The following is a 23,555-nucleotide window of genomic DNA, read 5'->3' as shown; positions in this document are numbered from 1 at the left end:
ATGAAGTTCCTCCTCCAAGCCCTCATGGGACAGTCGGCAAACTGAGGGCAGGAGAGGCAGGGACTGGCCTGGGACCCACCAGCTGAGCAGAGGCTAGAGGAACAGGGAGGGTTCCAGCTTCCGAGGCCAAGCTTCACCTCGCATGGGGTTTCCTTTGGGAACGAGGACCCCTATGATCCGGGGGACCCCTGCCCACACTCCCATGTGGGGCCCTTTCCTGTGGTCACCCTCGCGCGGGCACACGTACACAAGGCTCTGCGTGCGCGCGCGCGCACACACACACACACACAAACTCCCCAGGGGCGTCCAAGGGGGCGTGGACCCTGGAGGGGACAAGGGGGAAAGAAGGAGGAGGTTGGAGGCAGCTGGGCCGTGGGCTGTGGGCATTGTCTCCTGGGAACATGCCCGGGGCTGTAGCATGGGGCTCGGGGGAGACATGCCAGGCTGATGGCCAGGGCGTCCCCAAGATGCCCAAGGGCTGTCACAGGCACCCACATTCTAGAGACAGCCCCCTTCCTACTCAGTTCACTTGGGTGGAGATGCTGCAATCCTGCTGTATCCCGATGTCCCCAGGATGTGGTCTCAGCAAAGCCGACAGTGAGAGCTGTTGCCTACACTGCAGACCTGGGGTCAGGTCCCACCCCTGACACCTCTGGCCATTTGCCTGGAGGGGCCCAAAGGGAACACAGGGAGGCCCAGAGCCAGCCAGGCCAGCCAGACACCGCTGTGATCCGACCGTGCAGCCCAGCGCCCCTCCTGTGTGTGTGTGTGTGTGCAGAGGTCTCGGGCAGGGTAGCCCACCCTGAGCAGGAGCAGGGTGATGAGGGGCCAGATGCCTGGTGGGTGGATCATGTTGACACCCCGGGTCAAGGCTGGCTGGGTGGGACGGGGTGTGCTGGGGCGGCCTCCTTCTCCCCAGGGTTGATCCGGAGCCCTGTCAATACATGTCACTGCACCCCGGGCGCAGGGCTGTGCCCGCACGGGGCTGTGTCTGATCTGGGGGCAGCAGTGGGGCTGGGCAGGAGGACGGTGAGGACGGCCGGGCAGGGCTGTGATGCCTCTGGGCCGGGCGCTGCTCACTGTCTTCGCAGAGCCCCGTGGAAGAAATTGGGGACAAGCTGGTCAACAGGCGCCTCACTCTATGGCTCCCCGGCGTGGGGCACGTGCACCAGGCAGCCGGTAAGGGCTGGTGCGGGCTCAGGGGGAGTGTGGGGACGAGGGCGCTCCAGGACCGGGCTCGGGGAGGGCCGGGAGGGTCTCCTGCCCCGACGCCATCCAGGACACTGACGACCCGGGGTGCCACGACGGCTGTGCCCCTTACGTGGCCATGATCTCAACCCAAGGGGTCTGGGCTGCTCCCTTCACAGACACACACACACAGACACACACGCCAAACACACACACACACCCAGTCCTTCAAACACACACACACACACACCTGGTCCTTCACACACAGACACACACACCCGGTCCAGCCCCCGCCTTGGCCAGGTACAAAATCACCCTTCACATACGTGGAAGATGATCCGAACCAATTTGGATATTCTGTTGCACTTCAGGACATGGACAGGAATAGTTTTGCAGTTTCTGTGTTGGGAATTGTCCCTCCTTTATCCAAAGATCAGCCCCACCGTGAACCTGAGTGGGCCCTGCCGCTGGGGGCGAGCCAGAGGCTGTGGGCGGTCCGTGCTGACAGCCTGAGGAAGCTGGTGGAGCCGGGCCAGGCCCTCTCCTGTGGCCCCTCTCCCGGAGCACCTCCCAGAGGAACGCCTCCCAGCCCTTCCCACACCTGCTGCTCACAAAGGTGAGCAGGGCCCCCCGTCCCGCCCGGAGGCTCCCCCTCACCTGTGGGCTGTGTGTCTTGGGCCTGGCACGTCCCCTCTCCGAACCTCAGGTGTCTCCTGGGGACCCTGCGTGCCACGAGGCCAGGCCCCACACACGGGGTTGCCGTTGGGCCTGTTGGGACCGCTCCCCGACCCTGTGGCCGGCCCACGGGGAGGATGGCCTGGGGCTGAGGCGGTTCCTCTCCACCGTGAAGGAGCTCTCTGCCCCAAGCCTCGGTGTCCTGTGTCCCGGGCAAAGCCGCATTCCTGGCTGTGAGGAGGTTTCAGATTCCATCTGGGGCTCCCATCCTGGGTGGAACCAGAGCAGGGATCCCTGGGGGCTGGCAGAGGGGCCCCAGAGCCACTCAGACCTCTGAAAGGTGCTGGCTGGGCTTCATCGACTCCACAAATGGACAGGAAGCCCCTTCTAGACATTTTCCATAATTCAGGGAACAGGGCAGACAAATGTCCCTGCCCCGCGGGCCTCTTTCTAGGTGGGGGTCCGCCGCTAAGCCTAGACGACAAAGCAGAGATGGGCACACGACGTTCCGTGGGACACCCTGCCGGCCTCCTCTACATACGGATCCCTCTGCTCTCATTGTCCGAAGGATGACGGGTCCTAGGACGAAGAAGAGCCCTTGTCTCCGAGGTGGTGAGGGAACGCGGGGGACCAGTCAGGTGCGGAGCCATGGGTCTCGTGCACATCTGCCGCAGGGCTGGGTCATGGTACAGGAGCTGTGGGCAGGTCGTCTGTGCACACCTGGCCATGACACACCTGGCTGGCCCTCTCGGTGGGGAGGCCTGCGTGCCTGGTGCACCTGTCCCCCACCTACCCCTGGAGGAGCAGCCACGTTCAAGCCTTTCCATGTCCGACCCTCAGGGACAGTTGGGAACCTGGGTCAAGAGAGGCAGGGACTGGCCCAGGACAACTGAGGGGTGCAGAGTCCAAGGAGCTACTCTCCAGTCCTAGGCCAGTCCCAACCGTCCCATGAGGTTTGCTTTGGGGGTGAGAGCCCCTCAGATCCTCGGGAAGAGCTACCCATCCCGTCCCATGTGGGGACATGACCTTGGCACCCCCAGGCACGTAGAGGCACGTGCACCTGCAAACCCACCCCCCCCCACACACACACACACCACTCTGAATGCCCAGCTGGGGGTCAGAAGGGGAAGACACCCTGGGAGCGAGGTGGGTGACAGGGGGGAAAGAAGAAACAGATTGCAGACAGCTGGGCCATGGGGCAGGGCATCAGGACTCCTGGCAAGGACCCAGATCCATAGCATGGGGAGGGGAGACAGGCCAGGCTGAGGGTCACGGGCCCCCAAGGGGCCCCGAAGGGTTGCCAGGGCACTGGGAGAGGACAGGGTCTGGGTTCCGGTGTCCATCACCAGCCTGGGCACTTGGAAGCAGGAAGAGATACCCACCCCCAAGTCCAGAGGGGCTACAGCACAAAGGCCTCAGCTTACTCTTCTGTCACTTGGGCTGTAGAGATGCAGTGTCCCTAGGGTCCCACAGGCTTGTGGAAGAGCCTTTGGCCTTGGATCTCCATCCCCGACCCACTGTGCTCCCAGTCCTGGGAAAATGCTTTGTACTCCCTCGAGGTCCTTCTGAGCAGGGGACAGACTGGGGGCTTGGGGGGCTGAGGACCTGGGTACGCAGAACGTGGCAGAGCACTGACCACTAGTCTGGGGACCAAGGCCAAGACCCTCCTTGTTGCAGCCTCCGGGTCTCCATTTGGAAGAGGTTCCAGATTCACTGCTCTGGTCCGGGTGACAAGGCCTTAGGAAGGAACGGAGCACCGGGACAGAAGAGGGAAACACGGACAAGGGAGGCTTCTGAGGTTTCTCACATCACCCCTGGAGTCCACAGATCCTGCTCCTGTGAGAGACACAGAGACAGAGACAGAAACAGATAAGGAGACAGAGAATGAACACACGACAGAGGGAACCAGAAGAAGTCACAGACTTTCCTCCATCAGCTTGGAAATGACATCCCAGCATTTGGCCCCATTCTCTTCCTGAGAGCGTGGTCACACAGGCCATCCACCCCGGAGGGGAGGGGATTCCACAGGGATGTGTGAGCAGGATGCGGGAATGCCCGGGAACCACTGTGGGGACTGCCCAGCACATGGGCGCAGACGAGGCCCCGGGGCCTGAGCCTAAACCTAATGGGAGCCCCTGGAAGTGTGCGTCACCAGGGGACAAGGTCGGAATCCGTTCATTGCAACCTTCCCACAGGGGCTGGGAACAGGCAAGAAGGGGGTGGCTTTGCCCAGACCCCAGAGCAGACCCAGGCCCCTCTGAGCTGTGCTCCATGTCCCGCCCAGCCCCTGGCTCATCCTTGCATTGCCAAGTGTGCCCCAGCCTCCTGTGATAGCAAGTACGGAATGTATGTAGAGGTCCTACCCCTGATGGCGTCCCTAGGAGTAGAAGCCAGAACACCCCACTGTGCAGATGGGGAGCCTGGGGAGGCCCTGAGAGGCACAGGGTCTGTCCAGGGTCACAGCCCTGGGCACGCACAGGAGCCCAGTCTGAAGCCAGCTTTGTGTCCTCACAGCGGGGACACCGGCTGCACCCAGGCCTTGGGAAGGCTGTGGGTGGGCTGTGAGGGAGTCACTGTATGGATGGGGCATGGGGGGAGGGGGAGCATTGAGCAGCTGGGGGAGAGGGCCCTCGGGGGTGGGGGTTTTGTGTGAGGAGGAAGTTGGGTAAGGGGACCCCAGGCAGTGGTGACCTCACTTCCCTGACAACAGAGTCCAACAGAATTTGGAACCCAGGTAACAAGGCACCCACATTCCAGAGACAGCCCCCCGCCCAGCTCATTTCGTTGGAGATCATCCAACCATGAACATGTGGGCTTGTTGCCTCCCTAAGTCTGGATGCTGCAGGCTGAAGAAAGCCCGCCCTGCAAACGCTGGCCCCCGCTGGGGATGTCCGATCAGGGTTCCCCACCGCCTCTGGCCGTTTGGCCGGAAGGCCCGAAAGGTGACACCAGGAGGCCCAGAGCCGGCTACCCAGCCCCACAGGGTCTAATCCACCTGTGCAGCCCCAGGTCCCCTCCCCTCCGTGTGTGTGTGTGTGTGTGTGTGTGAAGAGGGGTCATGTGGGGTGGGCCAACGCCATTCAAGAGCAGGCTGATGAGGGGTCAGATAACCCGTGGGCAGGTCATGTTCAAGGTCCAGGCTGGCTGGGTGGGACGGGGTGTGGGGGCCTGTGAGCTTCTGCCCAGGGTTTCTCTCGATCGCCCTGCAGGGATGGGTCATTGTCCCGCGTGCGGGGCTGTGCACCCACAGGTGTGTGTCTGATCTGGGAGGAGCAGGGCGAATGGGCAGGGGACAGGGAGGTTGGCCGGGCAGGACTGGGATGCCTCCGGGCCGGCTACCCGTCTCTGTCTTTGCAGACCTCCGATGAGATCGGCACGAGGCTGGCGGACACCCACTCCATGTCCGGGATCCGGAGCGTGACCCCACAGGACTCCCCTGGAGCAGGTGCCGGGGATTGCGGGGAGAGGCCTCCGACACCACCCAGACCACTGTCCCTGGTGGTCATTGACTGCATTGTTCTCCAGGAGCCGGAGCCCATGGAGACTGAGCCTGAGGCTGAGAAGCCCGGGGCTGGGTGCCCGTGGTTGTGTGCAGAAGGGTGGGGGCTGGCCCCACAGGGAGGAGCCCCCAGAGCCTGGTGTGGGGCCTGGAGCACCGACTGGGCTCAGAGCCCCCAGCAGGTGGACTGCGGTCGGGGAGACGCCCCGGGGAGGGCTCCTTCCTGGCTGCGGCTTCTCTGGGAGGCCCTGGGCTGGGTTCTGTATCCACGGAGAGCAGGCTCGGGGTGAGCTTTTCTCCTCTCACAGCTGCTCCACCACCTGAGGAGCTAGAGCCGGTTCCAACTCCATCGGCAGCTCTGGACGGAGGGGTGGTGGCTGCGACTTCAGCAGGAGACCAGGAGCCGGCAGGTGACCCAGCACCCGCCCACAGAGAGCCTGACGGGGGCCAGGAAGGGCCTGCTGGACAACCTGCCTCCGGAGAGCCTGCCCCTGTGCCTGCCCCTGTTCCTGCCAGAGCCGCCGCCCCTGCGCCTGCCCCGAACTGTGGCCCTGCTCCTGCCCCCGACCCAGCTCCTGCCCTGGATCCTGACCCATCCCTACCCCTGCCAGTGCCCCGGTTCTTGCCCCTGACCCAGATACTGCCCCGGTTCCTGTACGTGCCAAGGCGGCAGACCCTGTCCCTCCCCTTGCACCGGCCCCCTCCCCTTCCCCGGCTTGTGCTCCTGTTCCGGCCCCTGCCCCAACTCCTGCCCCTGCCCCTGCCCCTGCTAGAGCCAATGTCCCTTCTCCTGACCCACCTCCTGCCCCTGCACCTGCCCCTTCCCCAGCACCTGCCTGTGCACCTGTTCTTGCCCCTGACCCAGCTCCTGACCCTGCACCAGCCCCTTCCCTTCCCTGTGCACCTGTTCTTGCCCCTGATCCGGATCCTGACCCTGACCCAGCTCCTGCCCTGGATCCTGCCCCTTCCCTTGCCCCTGCCTGTGCTCCTATTCTTGCCCCTGACCCGGGTTCTGCCCCTGCCCCTGCCTGTGGTCCTGTGCCTGTCCCTGACCCACCTCCTGCCCCTGCACCTGCCCCTTCCCCTACCTGTGTTCCTGTTCTTGCCCCGGACCCAGCTCCTGCCCTGGATCCTGCCCCTTCTCCTGCCCCTGCCTGTATTCCTGTTCTTGCCCTTGACTCGGCTTCTGCCCCTGCAACTGTCCCTTCCCCAGCCCCTCCCTGTGCTCCTATCCTTGCCTCTGACCCAGCTCCTTCCCCTTTCCCTACCCGTTTCCCTGCCCCTGCGTGTGCGCCCATTCCTGCCCCTGACCCACCCCCTGCCCCTGCACCTGTCCCTTCCTCTGCCTGTGTCCCTGTTCCGGCCCCTGCCACAGCTGATGCCCGTTCCCCTGCCTGCGTCCCTGTTCCTGCCCCTGCCCCTGTCAGAGCCGATGCCCCTTCCCCTGCGTGCGTCCCTGTTCCTGCCCCTGCCCCTGCCAGAGCTGATGCCCGTTCCCCTGCCTGCGTCCCTGTTCCTGCCCCTGCCCCTGCCAGAGCCGATGCCCCTTCCCCTGCCAGTGTCCCTGTTCCTGCCCCTGCCAGATCCGAAGCCCCTTCCCCTGCCTGCGTCCTTGTTCCTGCCCCTGCCCCTGCCAGAGCCGATGCCCCTTCCCCTGCCAGTGTCCCTGTTCCTGCCCCTGCCCCTGCCAGAGCTGATGCCCCTTCCCCTGCCTGTGTCCCTGTTCCTGCCCCTGCCAGAGCCAATTCCCCTTCCCCTGCCAGTGTCCCTGTTCCTGCCCCTGCCCCTGCCAGAGCCGATGCCCCTTCCCCTGCTTTCCAGGGCCGCTGCCCCTTCCCCTGGCCCTGCCTGTGCTCCTGTACTTGCCCCTGACCCAGCTCTTACCGTGGATCCTGCCCCTGGCCCTGCCCTTGCATCTGGCCCTGCCCTTGCATCTGGTCCTGCCCCTCCTCCTGCTCCTGCAGGGCTCCCAGAACCATATCCAGAGCCCACATCCTCATGGGGAGAGCTCCTTGTACCATTACCCTTAGCTCCATCACCCGACCCCGATGCCCCGCCAGATTGTTTCATCCCCTCCCCCTATGTTCTTTCTCTCTGGTTCGTATTAACTGTTCTATTCTCTTTCCATGTCCTATATGCTGTTTATTATTTATTTTAAATAAAATGAATTGTTTTCAGTTGAACAAGTCCTGAGCATCAAGTACATTCCCAACGCTGGGCCACCACACCACAGAACATGGCTGTGGAATATCTGCTTCCCCACAGGAGTCCCCGAACCAGAAGGCCTCCCTGGAAACCCCTAAGCTGCTTCCTCTCTCTGTTCCTTTACCTGTTCTGGATGTTTCCTGTATGTGGAATCACACAGTATGGGCCTTTGTGTCTGCCCCCCTATTTTCAAAGGGGACTCATTCTTTTCTGTGTTGACTTGACATAGAATTTCCGTTATTGGATGTTGAAAACCCCGATGGATTACAGATGAGATGTAACCATAGAGCCCCCTTTGGTAAATATGGACACAATCTCGGGGCGGAGACCCCTGTTCCTGCTGGGACACCTCAGCCTGACCCCAGACAGGAAAGGGCTGGTTCCTCCTGTGACCCACAGAGAAACCAGGGAAATGCAGAAAGCTGGAAGAAACACCCCAAAGGGCCAAAGCATTGCTCACAACCCAAGGCCACAGAAAGGTTTCCCATGCCTCTGGTCCAAACCATGCTCCAAGTCACTGGGTTCCACAGGGACAGAGATGAAATGCATGCAAGTCCAAGGGGAGGGGGACAGGCATGGGGGGAGTCAGAGATGCAGGAGCTCCCGGGGAAGGACTCTGGCAAAGGAAACCCTATGGAGGCAGCACTGGTCACCCTCAGACTGGCAGGTGTCTGGTCTGGGGACCAGCAGCCCTGGCGAGAACGTGAGGAAACGGAGGTCCCCGGGAGAGAAGGGTGACGGGCACCCCTGTCTGGGAGAACAGTGAGCAGCACCCATCCCAGGCCACAGGTGCACCCATCACCTAGCGTGGGCAGCTCACTCCCACCGTGTCGAAGGGAACACCGTGTCCATCAACCTCTATTTGCAACAGAATCCATAAAGTGGAGTTTCTGGGTCAACACGTATACAGTGTTGAAGGTACAAGCCTCAACTTCCAACATCCCAGGTCTGCTTGTCCACCTTGAGCCTTGTTTGGGAAGCAGGGGTGGGGATCCCTGGGGCTGTGACCTGTGGGAACGGTGGGGAGGGGGAGCTCTGAGTGGAATGACCAAGGTACCCGGGGTGACCTGCCCAGCAGGGACCCTCCCGCCCCCAGCCCCTCTCCTGACCTCGTGCACGATGGCGAGGGTGTGACGGTGAAGGTGCTGGCCCTTGGCTGGCGAGTTCCATAGCTGGTGCTGGAGCTGCTCAAGCTCCAAACCGGGCTCTGTTCCCAGAGCTGGCGTGAGAGCCGAAGCTGCAGCTGCCCCAGTCTCAGGAGCTGCGGCACGCATCAGTGTAGGACCTGGCTCGAGCTCTGGGGCAGGTGCTGGAGCTGAATCCCCCTCCAGAGATAATCTAGACCCGGTTCCGCACTTGGATATGGCTCTTGAACCCACGAACGGCTTTCCTCCCCTGCCCACTTCATGGATGACAAAACTCGGGATGGTGACGGGACCGGCTACATGGGGGTAATGGCTACGGGGGGATTCAGACCAAGGATCCTGCATCCCCTTCACCACGCGCCCCACGCGGGTCGGTCCTGAGCTGCCAGACGGGGACAAGGGCCTGACCCGCTGCTCCCGGCAGCTGCCCCCAGCTGAGCAGAGACACTTGCCGGGGACCTGAAGTCCTCGTTTGACCTCTGCTCCGGCCAGCCCCACGCGAGCAGGGACCGTGCTTCCTCACCGCTGGGTCCCCAACCCCCAGAACAGTGCCTGGGAGGTGGTAGCACTTCAACGTTTAGTGAATCGGTGGGATTCCCCCAGCAGCACCGTGATGCGGCAGATGTTGTTACAGATGAGAGGTCTGGGCCACAGACTCTTGTGTTCACGCTTTCTTCCACGCGTGCATCACCCACACCTGTGTCTGTTCGCTGGAACGCAGAGGGGACCCCCAGACACCCTCCCTGCCCTGGGAGCTCCCAGCCTAACCGGTGGGTCAGCATCTCACCCACGGTCAGCAAGTGGGCGATACAGAGCTAGAGCACCTCGAGCACGAGACCTTGCACGAGGCAGACGCTTAATGACTGAGCCACCCAGGCGCCCTGAGACTGACATTTTTACACAGGCACTAAGACTACTTCCCTGTGCCTACCCCATTCCTCGCAGGTTAGTAAATCGCTCACACAGGGAAGGTGGATACTACATTTAAATATGGGACGAGCACATACACCCAGCAGACATGAGTCAGGTCACCAAGGGGGCAAGTAGAGGCCCAGGCAATGGGGGAACAAGCCAGACATGATGCAAGGGGAGAGAAGAGTGCTCCTGGCAGAGGGCACAGAGAATGTAAAGGATTGGAGTCAGGCCCAAGGCACATGTGGGACAACCACACAGCTTGGTGGCCCACAGAGGGGGGCTGCAGTGGGAGAGGTGAGGCTGGAGAGTACAGACAGGTGGGGAGTGGATCGCAGAGAGGCTCAAAGGTTATGTTCTGAAATGATCAATCTGGTTACCGGAGGAGAATGGTCTCTATACAGCAGAGGACAGGGAGACCCTGACCCTAACCCTAACCCTAACCCGTACCCTAACCCTAACCCTAAACCTAACCCGTACCCTAACCCTAACCCATACCCTAACCCTAACCCCTAACCCGTAGCCTAACCTGTACCCTAACCCGTACCCTAACCCTAACCCGTACCCTAACCCTAACCCGTACCCTAACCCGTACCCTCACCCGTAACCTCACCCATACCCTAACCCATACCCTAACCCATACCCTAACCCTAACCTGTACCCTCACCCGTACCCTAACCCTAACCCGTACCCTCACCCGTACCCGTACCCTCACCCATACCCTAACCCGTACCCTAAGAAAAGAGATGACACTCCCGCTGACCCACGCCTTCAACCCTCACCCCCGGGAACCTTGACGCAGCGCTGGCAGATCAGGCCTCCCGTGCCCCTATATCCTAACCCTCACCCTACGTTGGCTTCTGAGGAGTCAGTCCCCAGAACCTCGCTCCAAAGCCCCAAAGATTCGGGACGCCCGAGCAATATCAAGGGACTCAGGCTGCCACCCAGAAGGAAAATGCACCATTTGGAACTCGGGAAAGCATTCAGACCAGGAGAACTCTGAATGCCCATCCGAGGAACGCACAAATTTGGCGCCCTCTGGCGGCAAAACCTGAGCCTGACACTCAACCTGACCCAAGCCCTCAAGACAATCCCCGGTAAGCAGGCCACAGTGCTGGCACGACGGGCCTGCCATGCCCCTAGGCCCTAACCCTATCCCTCATTGGCATCTGAGGGCTCTGGTCCCAGAGGCCTGGCTCGAAAGCCACAGGGATTGGGGGCACCTGAGCAATACCAGACGATTCAGTCTCCCAGAAGGAAACCGCACCATTTGGAACTCGGGCCAAACGTTTCAGAGTAGAACTCTGCGTGCCCATCCCAGCGAAATGCCACTTTCAACGGTCCCCTGCCCACAAACCCTGAGCCTGACGCTCACCCTGACCCACACCCCCAACTCAGACCCCTGAGCCCCCCGAAGCTTGCCCCAGCGTGGGCACATCAGGGCTGAAATGACCCTAGGCCATAAGTGTATCCCTAGGTTGGCTACTGAGTTTCTGTCCCCAGAAGCCTGACTCCAAAGCCCCAGGGATGGCAATAACCGAGCGACACCAGAGGACTCAGCTTGCCAAAAAGAATTCAAACACACTACTTGGAACTCCGGAAAGCGTTCAGAACAGAAGTCTGAATGCCCATCCCAAGGAACGCACAAATTTGGCGCCCTCTGGCGGCCAACCCTGAGCCTGACACTCAACTTAACCCACGCCCACAAAACAAACCCCCAACAGCATGCTACAGTGCTTGCAGGGCAGGCCTGCCGTGCCCCTAGGCCCTAACCGTAACCCTACGGAGGCTTCTGGAGGTTATGTCCCCAGGGGCCTGGATCCAAAGCCCCAGGGATCTGGAACACCTGACCAGTACCAGAGGACTCAGCCTGCCACTAAACAGGAAAACGTGCCATTCGGAACTCTGGTAAGCATTCAGAGCAGGAAAACTGTGCCGGTCCATCCCAACGAGCCCCAAGTTCAACGTACCCAGGCCGCAATCCCTGATCCTGACACTGCCCCCGACCCACGGCCTCAACTCAGACCCCGGGGAGCTCATCACAGCGCCGGCACATCAGGCCTGTCATGCCCCTAAGCCCTAATCCTAACCCTAGGTTGGTTTCTGAGCGGTCTGTCCCCAGAGCCTGGCGACAAATCCCCAAGGATTCGGGACACCCGAGCACTATCAAGGGACTCAGGCTGCCACCCAGAAGGAAACCGCACCACTGGGAACTCTGGAAAGCTTTCAGAGCAGGAGAATTCTGAATGCCCATCCCAGGGAACTCACAAATTTTGTGCCCTCTGATGACAAACCCTGAGCCTGACACTCAACCTGACCCGCCCTCAAGATGGACCCCCGGTAAGCAGGCCACAGTGCTGGCAGGTTGGCCCTGTCGTGCCCCCAGGACCTAACCGTCACCCTATGAGGGCTTCTGAGGTGTCTGTCCCCAGAGCCTGGCTCCAAAGCCCCAGGGATTTCGGACACCTGACCAGCACCAGAGGACTCAGCCTGCCACCAAAAAGGAAAACATGCCATTTGGAACTCCAGAATGCATTCAGAGCAGCGAACTGTGCCGGTCCATCCCAACGAACCCCAAGTTCAACGTGCGCAGGCTGCAGTCCCTGAGCCTGACACTCCCCCGTGACCCACGGCCTCAACTCAGACCCCGGGGAGCTCATCACAGGGCTGGCACATCAGGCCTGTCATGCCCCTAAGCCCTAAGCCTAACCCTAGGTTGGCTTCTGAGCAGTCTGTCCCCAGAGCCTGGCGACAAATCCCCAAGGATTCGGGACACCCGAGCAGTATCGAGTGACTCAGGCCGCCACCCAGAAGGACACCCCGCCATTTGGAACCCCGGAAAGCATTCATAGCAGGAGAAATCTGCATGCCCATCCAAGCGAAACTGCACTTTTAGGGGCCCCCTGGAGGCCAACCCTGAGCCTAACACTCCTCCTGACCCACGCCCTCAACTCAGAGCCCCGGGAAGCTCGCACAGCATGGGCAGATCTGGGCCAAAAGGACCGGAGGCCCTAACCCTGACCCTAATTTGAGTTCTCAGGGGTCTGTGCGCAGAAGTCTGGCTCCAAAGCCACTGAGATGGGGACCCCTGAGCAAGACCAGAAGACTCAGCCTGTCACCCAGAAGGAAAACACACCTTTGGGAACTCCGGAACGCATTCAGAGCACAAGGATACTGCATGCCCAGCCCAGCGAACCCCCAGTATCATCGGCCCCTTGCCCGAAATCCATGAGCTTGACGCTCATCCTGATGAACGCCCTTAAGTCAAACCACCTGTATCTCACCACAGCGCCGGCACTTGGGGCCTGCCATGCCCACAGGCCCTAACCGTCATCCTGTGGAGGCTTCTGAGGGGTCTGTCCCCAGAGGCCTGCCTCCAATCCCCAGTATTGAGGACACCTGACCAGTACCAGAGGACTCAGACTGCCACTGAAACGGAAAACGCGCCATGTGGAACTCTGAAAAGGCTTCATAGCAGGAGTACACTGCATGCACATTAAAGCATACATGCACTTTCATTGGCCCCCTGGCCGCAAACCATGAGCTTCACACTCACCCTGACCCATGCCCTCAACTCAGACCCCCAGGAAGCTAGCCATAGCGCCCGTAGATTCAACCTGCCAAGGCCCTAGGCCCTAACTGCAACCTAGCTTTGAGTCTCAGGAGTCGATCCTCAGAGGCCTGTTTCCAAAGCCCCAGGAATTGAGACCACCTGAGGAGTACCAGAAGACTCAGCCTGACACCCAGAAGGAAACCTTGCCATTTGGACTCCAGAAAGCATTCAGGGCAAGAGAAACCTGCATGCCCACCCCATCAATCTCCCACATTCAGCGGTCGGGCCTAAAATCCTCAGCCTGGCACTCACCCTGACCCACGCCCACAACACAGCCCCCCGGGAAGCTCGCCACAGTCCTGGTAGATCGGGCCTACCATGCACTTAAGCCCTAACCTTAACCCTATTTTGGCTTCTGAAGGGCCTGTCCCCAGAGATCTTCCTCTAAACTCCAAGGACTGGTGACAACTGAGCAATACCGGAGGACTCAGACTGCCACACAGAAGGAAACCTCGCCATTGGGAACTCCGTATGCCCATCCTAGCGAACCCCCGCTTTCAGCGGCACTCTGGCCAAAATCCCTAGCATGACATTCATCCTGATCGACGCCCTCAACTCAGTCCCCTGGAAAGCCTGCCACGGTGCTTGCAGATCGGACCTGTTATGCCCCTAGTCCCGAACCCTAACCCTGGCTTGGGTTCTGATGGCTTTGTCCCCAGAATCCTGGATACAAAGCCCCAGGCACTGGGGACACCTGAGGAATAGGAGAGGACTCAGGCCGCCACCCAGAAGGATCCCGTGCCATGTGGAACTACGGAAAGGTCTATGACCTGGAGACATCTGCATGCCTATCCCAGCGAGCCCCCACATTCAGCTGTACCTCAACAAAAATACTTGACAGGTTCAATATGCATTTGTGATAAAAACTCTAAACCATCTGGGTACAGAGGGAACACCTCAAGACAACAAAGTCCATATATGAAAAGTTCACAACTGACATCATACTCAAGGCTGAAAAGCTGAAAACATTTCCACTAAGATCAAAAACAAGGCAAAGATGCCCACTCTCATCACTTTCATTCAACACAGTATTGAAAGCCCTAGCCAAAGCAATTAGACAAAAAGAAAGAAAGAAAAAGAAAAGACGAAATCCAAATAGGAAAACTGTCAGTATTTGCAAATGACATAATACTATATATAGAAGTCCCTAAAGATTCCACCAAAAAACCGTTAGAATAAACAAATTCAGTAAAGCTGCAGAATACAAAGTCAATATACAGAGACCTGTTGCATTTCTTTCTTTTCAAGATTTTATTTATTTATTTGACACAGAGAGAGAGACAGCACAAGCAGGGTACGTGGGAGAGGGAGAGGGAGAAGCACACTCCCCACTGAGCAGGGAGCCCAGTGTGGGTCTCGATCCCAGGACCCCGGGATCATGACCTGAGCCAAAGGCAGACGCTTAACTGACTGAGCCACCCGGGCGCCCCAACTTGTTGCATTTCTGTGTACCGATGACAAACCTTCACAAACAGAAAATAAGAAGGCGATGCCATTTACAATTGCATCAAGAAAAAAAAAAATCTAGGATTAAAAGTAACCAAGAATGAGAAAGAGCTGGTACACTGAACACATGGTGGAAAAGGAAGGAAAAACACGGGTGTGTTGACGGGGAATGGATGAGTCAAACAAACGGAGGACGACACAAATAAGTGGAAGCATACGCCATGCTCGTTAACCGAAGAGTAATCATGTTAGCATGTCCATCGCAACCAAAGTGATCTACAGATGTGATGAAATCCCTATCTGAATTCCAGTGGCATTATTCAAAGAAATAGAACACAGTCCTAAAATTCGTATGGAATCACAAAAGACACCAAATACCCAGAGCGATCGGGAGAAAGAAGAAGAGAGCAGGAGTCACCACACTCCCTCATTTCAAGCAAGATGACAAAGCTGTAGTCATCGAAACTGTATGGTACTGGCCTAGAAACACAGCTCAGTGGAACAGAAGAGAAAGCTCAGAAAATGATAATCATAGCACTTTTGGCAAAGTTTATTCATAGAGTCGGTACATTAAAGGTATATTTAAACTTAGTTCTGATACAATTATTATTAACTCTGAATGGGAATTAATATTTATGTCCTCTTTCAACAGCTGATGCCAATAAATGCATTTCTTTAAACTTGTTTTATATAAATATATATTATTAAATAAGGATGATTTAGAATCCATGTTTTTAAGAAATATTAAAATCGCTTTAATAAACCTATCATGGAAAAGGAAACAGAGATATCAATCAACACAACTGATTGCATCACAAAAGACGACCAGACACAGTCCCTTATCTGATGGAAGAATATAACATTTATTGAGTAGTTCTACCCAAATGTTAAACCTGTTGAAAGCTATAGATCCAGCAACTCATTGACAAAAACACACATGTCAGAGAAATGTCCTAACAAATAGTATGAACATGTAATCAATAAAGTCCACACTGCATATATTCCAACAAGAAAAATATTTTCCCAAAAAATAAACTGTAAAACAAAAAAATAAAGGAGGACGAGAAGGAGGAAAAGGGGAAGAGGAAGGGGAAGGAGGAAGGGGAAGAGAAGAGGAGGAGGAGAAGAAGAACAAAAAGAAACCTGAGAAACTAACCCACACATATATGGTCTTAACTTACGACACAAGAGCGGAAAATATACAATGGAGAAAGGACTGTCTCTTCAGTGAACGGTACTGGAAAACTGGACACTAAATGCAGAAGAATGGAACTAGATCACTTTCTTACAGCACACATAAAAATTTTAAATGGATGAATGACTTGAATATAAAACCTGAACCCATAAACCTCCGAGAAGAAAACAAAGGTAGTAAGTGTCTCCACATTGGTTTTGGCAAAGAGTCTTTTAGATCGCACACCAAAAGCAAAGGCAACAAATGCAAAAATAAACAAGTGGAACGACATCAAACAAAAATTTCTATGTGGCAAAAGAAACCATCAAAACTTAAAAGGCGACCTACCCAATGAGAAAAAACAATCTGCACATCATATGTGGGAGAAAAAACTAATATCCAAAATACACAAAACACTCCTACAAATCAAAAGACACAAACAAAAAAGACCTGGACAAAGAATGGGGAGAATATGTGAATACATACTTTCCAAAGATGGCACCCACATGGCCAACAGACACAGAAAAAGTTGTTCAACATCACTAATCGTCGTCAAGAAAACCTATGTCAAAACCGCAATCAGCTATCATCTCACAACTGTAGGGACGACAATCATCCCAGAGACAGACACCAGGTGTGGTCAAGGGTGTGTAGACAAGGGGACCCTGTGCACTGTTGGTGGGAATGTAAACTGGTGCAGCCACTGTGACAAACAGTATGGAGTTTCCTGAAAAAATAAATACAACTATCACATGACCCAGGAATGGCTCTACTGAGTGGATTTCTTTGGAGAACACAAAAACACTACCTCGAAAAGACAGATGCATGTTCACTGCAGCATTATTCACAGTAACCAGACATCGAAACAGAGACCTTGGGAGCATTATGCTAAGTAACTCAGACACAGAAAGACAAATACCAGGTGCTGTCATGGACATTCCACACGGAAACAAAAATACTGAACGCATAGATACTGAGAACAGATGGGTGGTTGCCAGGTTCGGGGATGGGGGGGCACGTGGGAAGGTGGTCAAAGGCACATGTTTGAGTGATAAAATGCTTAAGTCATGGAACGTTTTCTGCAGCATGGAGACTAAAGCTAACCCTGCAGGATGGGGTACAGGTCCCCCCGCTATTTGAAAGTACAGTGTTCCTAGGAAACCTTTCACAGCAGAAATGGTGTAAACCAAAGGAGGAATTACCATTCATTTATACAGAAAAAATAGTGAGCGTGCTCACACTCCAAAAATGACTTCTCTTTGGCTTTTCCTAGGCCTCAGGGCACAACTTCCTAAGGGATGCCCAAAATAAATGGAGATGAAACACAGCAGATGCTCACAGACACGATTCAAAGTGCTGAGGGCTGGACGCAGAGAGCGGTTCCCAGGAAGGAGCTGGTTGGGATGCAGGCTGCCTCTGCAGTGGCTCCCCGCAAAACAGATGCTGAACGCGAGGCTCACTTTTCGACTTCTTTCATAAGAGGGAAATCCTCTTCAGGTTTCTTCCTGTTACTGAAGCCGAATAATGACGTAGATCTTTCAAAAAACCCAAATGTCTTACCATGAACTTTTAAAAAGTGGGGGATACTTGTACTTGAAAGTTGCTGAGGGAGGAGATGTTAAATGTTCTCCCGGATACACGCATCAGCAGATCCACCGTGAGAGGCACCTTCCTGAGCATGGGGAACACGGACTACCTCCTACCCCCAGAAACCTCCTCCTTCCCCTTCCTCAGGACAACAAACCACAGCTGGGAGTTACCCCAATTCCTCCTTTCTGCCACTCCCAATATCTAATCCATTGGCAAATCCTGTGAGCTCCATCTTCAAAATGTACTCAGAATAGGACTAACCACTTCTTCCGAGACCACCTGTCTGGCCCACACGGGAGCCCATCTCTTGCCTGACTTCCTGGAAAAGCTTCATCATGGACCTCCCTTGCCCATCCTCAACCCTCTGTCACCTGTTCTCAGCACTGTAGCCAGGAAGGCCCAGTGAAACAGGGTCCCATGGGGTCACAGCCCTGCAGTGACTTTCTGTCTCCCTCTGTCCCCTCCCTGAGGCCATGTCCTAAGCTGTCTCCTGTGGCCACAGGGCCTTCTTGCTGCTCCTGGACATACCTGGTATGCTCCTGCCCCGGGGCCTTTGCACACGCTTTCCCTCCCGTTTAGAATGCGCTTGATGTGATATCACTCACCTTCTTTAGATCTTGACTCAAGGATCACCTTCCTAGTGAAGTCCCACCTGGCCCCTACGTGAATGGCAAGCACCACCCCCACCTCCCCTTCAGCATGCCAGCCCTGTCTCCTGCTCTATATTTCCACATATAGAACTTACCACAGTCACCAGTCCATCTCGGCAGGGCAGAAACGGAGGCCTACACGGATGGTTTCACCATGGACTACCTCCAATTTCCTGGTCCAAAGCCCCGGGGAAAAGGTGCCCCAGAGCTCTTGCACAGCCAGGATGCCCGGGACAAGGGGGTCCACCTACTGCACCCTGAACACCATCAGGAAAATGAGCCATACGAGGACTCCACCTGCCCATGAGACCTGAAACCAGACACTTTCCTCGATTACAGGTGAGCACACACACGTCCTCTCCTTGCCTGAGGTGCTCATCTGAGAAAGCTGAGCAGAGACCCATCCCAGGACCCAAATCTCCCTTTGCCCAAGGTCCTGGGAAACAAACATCTCTCCTCCCTGCACCAACCACCTGTGATGGAAGTCCGGAATCCTCCTGTGGTCAAGCAGAGTGGTGCACCTGTCCCTCTTTCCTGTGATGTCATCACAAACCAAGCTTTGCTGCACAGGACATCTGCTGTGCCTCCTCTGAGGAAGCAGGGGGCACACTGCACAAGAATCGATAATGCTGCGAGTGAGCTGCTTCCCACCAACCACCCTGCTGAGCCGAGGGCTCGAGAACCAAACAGGAAGCAACTCTCTTATCACATCTGCAGCAGGAGGGCTGGCCAGGGAGGAGAGCCCAGTCCCTATCCCTGGAGCAAGCTGGCCTGCCCATCGTGAGCGATGGTCCACCACCACGGCGTCACAACCTCCCACCTATCTGATCCGACTACCCTGCCAGGCTCAGACCTGCTCACACAGAGAGTCATAAGACCCAGCGACTTCTTTCCACTCCAGCTCAATGCTTCTCACGGAGAAGCAAACTCCAGCCTCACATATGTGCTCATCGTTACCTCTGGAATTCCCTGGGTGGTGTCTACACTGGCCCACACAGCTGTCCCATCCAGGCCACTCCACAAATGCCCTAGGGTTTCAAGCCACTTCCAAGCTGCCCTTAGAAAGGCAGGAACTGGCCCGATGAGGCACACCAGCCAAGTGACTCCATGTGCTAGAAACTCGGACAACATCTTCGCTGAACACCAACGCTTCCGAGTCCGAGCTTCAAACATTCGCTCACTGGGCACTGAGCACCATGTCAACATCAACACTGCTCTTTCAATTCACTTGTCTCCCATTCCTTAAAGTCGGAAACCAAGCTCCAGTCACCACTCTAGTTTCCCTTCAGAGAAATAAGGCAAATGAGAGAATAAAACACTATGTGTGCACAGCACACTTCTATCAAAATATAACTCCTTTGTCTTTCTCATACGGGCAGCCCTACATGACCCATATGAATGAGACATGCCACGAGTTGAGTCATTATATATATATTTGACCTTGTGTTTTTCCTTTTGATATTTGTATCTCGAAGTCAATGTCTATATTGCTCTCTTAAAATAATAATAATAATAATGACATGGTCACATAAGGGTCTGGATCTCCATAGCCACACACCCTGGCTCTGGTCCAGATAAGGAGGAAGACACAACCTCAGCCCAGGAAGCGAGGCCCACACCCTCAGGGATCCCGACACGCCTCACGGGTGATGGGTTCCTTTGCGACATGCACTTGTCCGAGCACAAAGGATGCAGGCACCCTCCAGGATTCCTTGTTTTCTTCATAAATTCCCCAGCTCAAGTCGCAAGCGACTCACGGGGTCAAGCTTCCAGAGCCCAAGATGGGCCACCAGGTAAGCAGCCCCATTGGGAAGGCTAACAGGGGGCTCGATTTCCTTTGGGAGCACGACAAGACACTCCCCAAGCTCCTAAAGAACCTACACTCCTTCTCCATGTGTCCCTCTCACAAAGGGCACCGTACCCTGTTACAGATCTGCGGCTGTGTTTTACTTTAAAACATAATTTCTAATATCGGAATGTGGTACATGGAACAGGAAAAGATGAACACTCACAAAGGATTCTTTTAATATCTTTGAAGATTGTTTTCCCATTGTTTAATTAAAATGGGAAATAAAAACACACAGATAGCCCCTTCCACTAGCAGGAATGATTCTCTTTGGTGATTGAAAAAAAAGCAGGATAAAAAAAAATTTTTTTTAAAAAGTTGCTAAATAAAAAATTTTTTAAAAATTTTAAAAAAAGAAAAAAGAGCAGGAAATGAAAGAGTAACAGATGTTCTGACGACCCGTCATTTCCATAATCAAAGTTTTGAAACTTCACACACAAAGAAAGAAGCTCAAACAAACGTCTCGGCCTGGCAACTCTGAGACGTCTGAACTGGACTAACAGGGACAGATGATGAGGTTGTGTGTGTTGGGTGAGCCTGGTAGCAAAGAAGAAGGTGCTCGGCCAGCTCTCCACCTGGGCCTCACCTGTCCTCAGCCAGGAACCTGCTCACGGCCCTCACCTGTCACAACTCTCACACAGGAGACCCACAGCCAGCCCTGGAGCCCGCCCTGCCCACACCCTCCTGCATAATGCACTCAGCTCTCCTCTGAGGCCCCTGTCAGCTTTACCCAGACCTGGAACTCCCCCATCTGCTGCAGAGCTCCAGGATTCCCCCTCTTCTTCCAAAATGACACTGGCCCAAAGGTAGAAGGCTACTTAATGAATGGTTCACACCTACTTTCCCCTTCTGTCGTATTTCTCTCCATTTACCTTCCTACCTGTGCAAACTGTAAGTAACATATCAATGGAATATGAACATGCTCTGAGATCGGATTCTTTCACTGCAACCTTCTGAGGACTCCTTGTATAATAAAATACCATATCCTATGACGGGGGGATTAAAACTATTATTTACAGAATAATTCAGCCCAAATCACCTCAATTTTAATGGCTCTTCATTAGGCAGAACAGTTTCTGTGGAAAAAGACTTTCCATAGAGGGGCGCCTGGGTGGCTCAGTCGTTAGGCGTCTGCCTTCGGCTCAGGTGGTGATGTTGGGGTCCTGGGATCGAGCCCCGCATCAGGCTCCCTGTTCAGTGGGGAGCCTGCTTCTCCCTCTCCCACCCCACCCCCGCTTGTGTTCTCACTCGCTATCTCTCTCTCTGTCAAATAAATAAAATGTTTAAAAAAAAAGACGTTCCATAGATATTACCTTCCACAAATTTCATAAGGAGTCAACGGAAGCTCTGTGGGATAACCTGACGCACCTAGGCTCAGGCAAGCAGTTCCAGAACTCAACCCAGTGCTCCTGACACCAGCATGCCTCCATCCAGAATTCCCAAACACTCTCCTTCTGACTCCATCACCAAAGAAACTACAGAGAAAATACAGCATGTCAAAATATCTAGATGATACATTTAGAAAAACTAGAAACTCAGGCTCAACTTTTAAACAGTAAAAGCCTGCTTTGAATAATTTTGATTTTTCCCTTGACCCTAACTGTAATTCTTCTGATGAAAACACTAATCAATTATGAAACATCACCTTTGACAAATGACAAGACATCATCCGAATCTGTATCTGACGACAAAAAGCCACCTAACTCTAGATGCTGGCCGCTCAACCATATCCTAGGCCCAATTGAATAAACGCTATTAGATTGAGGAACAAAAGATATCTTAAAAACACACAAAGAGTAAATTTCACCTTCCCTTTCTAATAAAAGTTACTTCTAGGAAACAGATGATCAGAATATATTTTGTAAGCAATAAATGAACAGAGAAAATCGGATCCCCTGCAATGTTCTACCCGCAGGGAAAGTAACTCTTGAACCAAATGGAGAATGCTGAGAGCTACTTAAGTTTTACTTCGTAGCTCAACTAGAAAAAAGAGGAAAGCCCAGGAGGTTTGGGGTTAATCAGAAGTTTTACCTCCAGTCCTGACTTGAAGATGACATTGTGCCAAATGGACCTGCTGCTCTCTCTGAATGCTGACGTCCTGTGACAAGCAGCATCACTGACTCACATGCTGATGTTCAAAACTTCGGGTCTCATGGAGCCAGAGGGGAGAAGTGCTGTCAGGTGGGGATAAGTAGGACCTCCGACCTATGGCAAGCACACCTGCTTCGGTTTCTGGGAGAAGGGGAAACACATACTTGTTTTTTAAGTACTAATTATCTTCATTCTAAAGTAGACCAATGACTTTGACATTTTTGGAAACGCGAAATGACTCTTCCAAATCAACACCTCAACTCATCTGTTCCTCATGCAACTTGAGTAGGGTCTAGTTTACTCCAGCCTCCAGGCCCCCACCTGGAGGACCCTCCTGCACAATCCTGACAGCCCATTACCACCATACCCGGGGAACATGGGGCACAATGCTAAGTTGGAGGACGGCTCTGGGGCTTGTTACCGCCACACCTGTGCCTGGGGGAACAGGGGACACCCTGCTGAACTCGGGGTGCTACTCAAGGTCCATTACCTGCACTCTGCCAGGGGACAGGGGGCACCCCACTGAACTTGGGGACTGTGTGCGGTCCTTACGTGCACTCTTCCAGGGGAACACGGGAAACCCTGAAATGTCCGCAACCCATCCCAAAAAAGCTCGGGTGAGCGGAGCCCTGGAGTTCACGGGGCTGGGGGATACGGCCCGTTGAAGGACTTTCAACGATTAGGAAACTCATCTGAGTTCGCGGGATTAGCTCGCTCCCCGCCTCCTTCGAGGACCCAACTCCCACCCGAGGTGCACCCTACCCCCGGGACCCCACCCCGGCCCACAGCGTGGTCTCACCCAGCCGGGAACTCTACAGGTGAACTCTCCGGGAGCTGGCCTTCTGCCCCACCTCTGCATCCGGGGCCGCTCCGGATCTTCCCTCAGAGAGGTAACTCCACCCCCACGCGGTGATTGGTCGGGGAGGGTGGTGCCCCGAGCCCATTGGATGCCGCGCCTGCCTCTACCGGCCAACCCGCCCTCAGGCCCGCCGCTCCCTACGACGGCAGGTGGTCCAGGAGGCCCGTCCTCACGCCAACACCTGGCTTGGCGGCGCAGGCGTGGGCGGGGGCTATGGGAGGGGTCCGCCCCCCCACACACACCCGGCCCATTCCGCGGCCGCCTCTGGCTGCAGACCACCCCCAGAGCCCTGCCCCTTCCCTTCCTGCACCAACCCCTGCCTGCAGAGCTGTTCCCGGCTCCCGGCAAGATCAGCTGCGCTCGGACCTTCTGAGGCTTTGGGCTTTAGGAAATGCAATGGTTTCACGCATTTCCAAGGCAGTTTTAAACCCAAAAACTAATGCTCTAAACGTGAAGAGCTTCGCCTTCTGGTCTCACCCATGGACTGGATAGTGCTTCTTGGACCTTCAAAGCATCCTTGTAGGATGAGCCCGTTTATGCTGGAATATATATACATATGCTTGGTTCTGCAGGGAAGCTCCAGGATGAAGAATAGCCGCCCTTCTCTGCTGTTGGAGTTGTGAACGAGGAACATTTATTTTTCACTTGAAAAGAAAACATAT

The 23,555-nt window shown here is 55.3% G+C and overlaps 1 long non-coding RNA gene across 1 annotated transcript; it reads right to left on the bottom strand.

Moving 5' to 3' along the window:
• Positions 1–1,303: 1,303 nt before the first annotated feature.
• LOC135364612 (uncharacterized) lies at positions 1,304–22,911 on the bottom strand. The gene is made up of 4 exons (XR_010412068.1): positions 22,834–22,911; positions 21,975–22,175; positions 21,257–21,418; positions 1,304–3,699 (listed from the first exon to the last, which is right to left on the bottom strand). It is a non-coding gene; the product is annotated as an uncharacterized LOC135364612 (long non-coding RNA).
• Between the last annotated feature and the right edge of the window lie 644 nt (positions 22,912–23,555).

The sequence above is a fragment of the Mirounga angustirostris genome, unplaced genomic scaffold, assembly GCF_029215605.1.
Source record: "Mirounga angustirostris isolate CCGP_5_RB_7025 unplaced genomic scaffold, mMirAng1.0.hap1 SCAF_5, whole genome shotgun sequence".
Classification (NCBI taxonomy): Eukaryota; Metazoa; Chordata; class Mammalia; order Carnivora; family Phocidae; genus Mirounga; species Mirounga angustirostris.
Note: the sequence above shows the minus strand (reverse complement) of the source record. Positions and strands in the feature narration are given on the sequence as shown.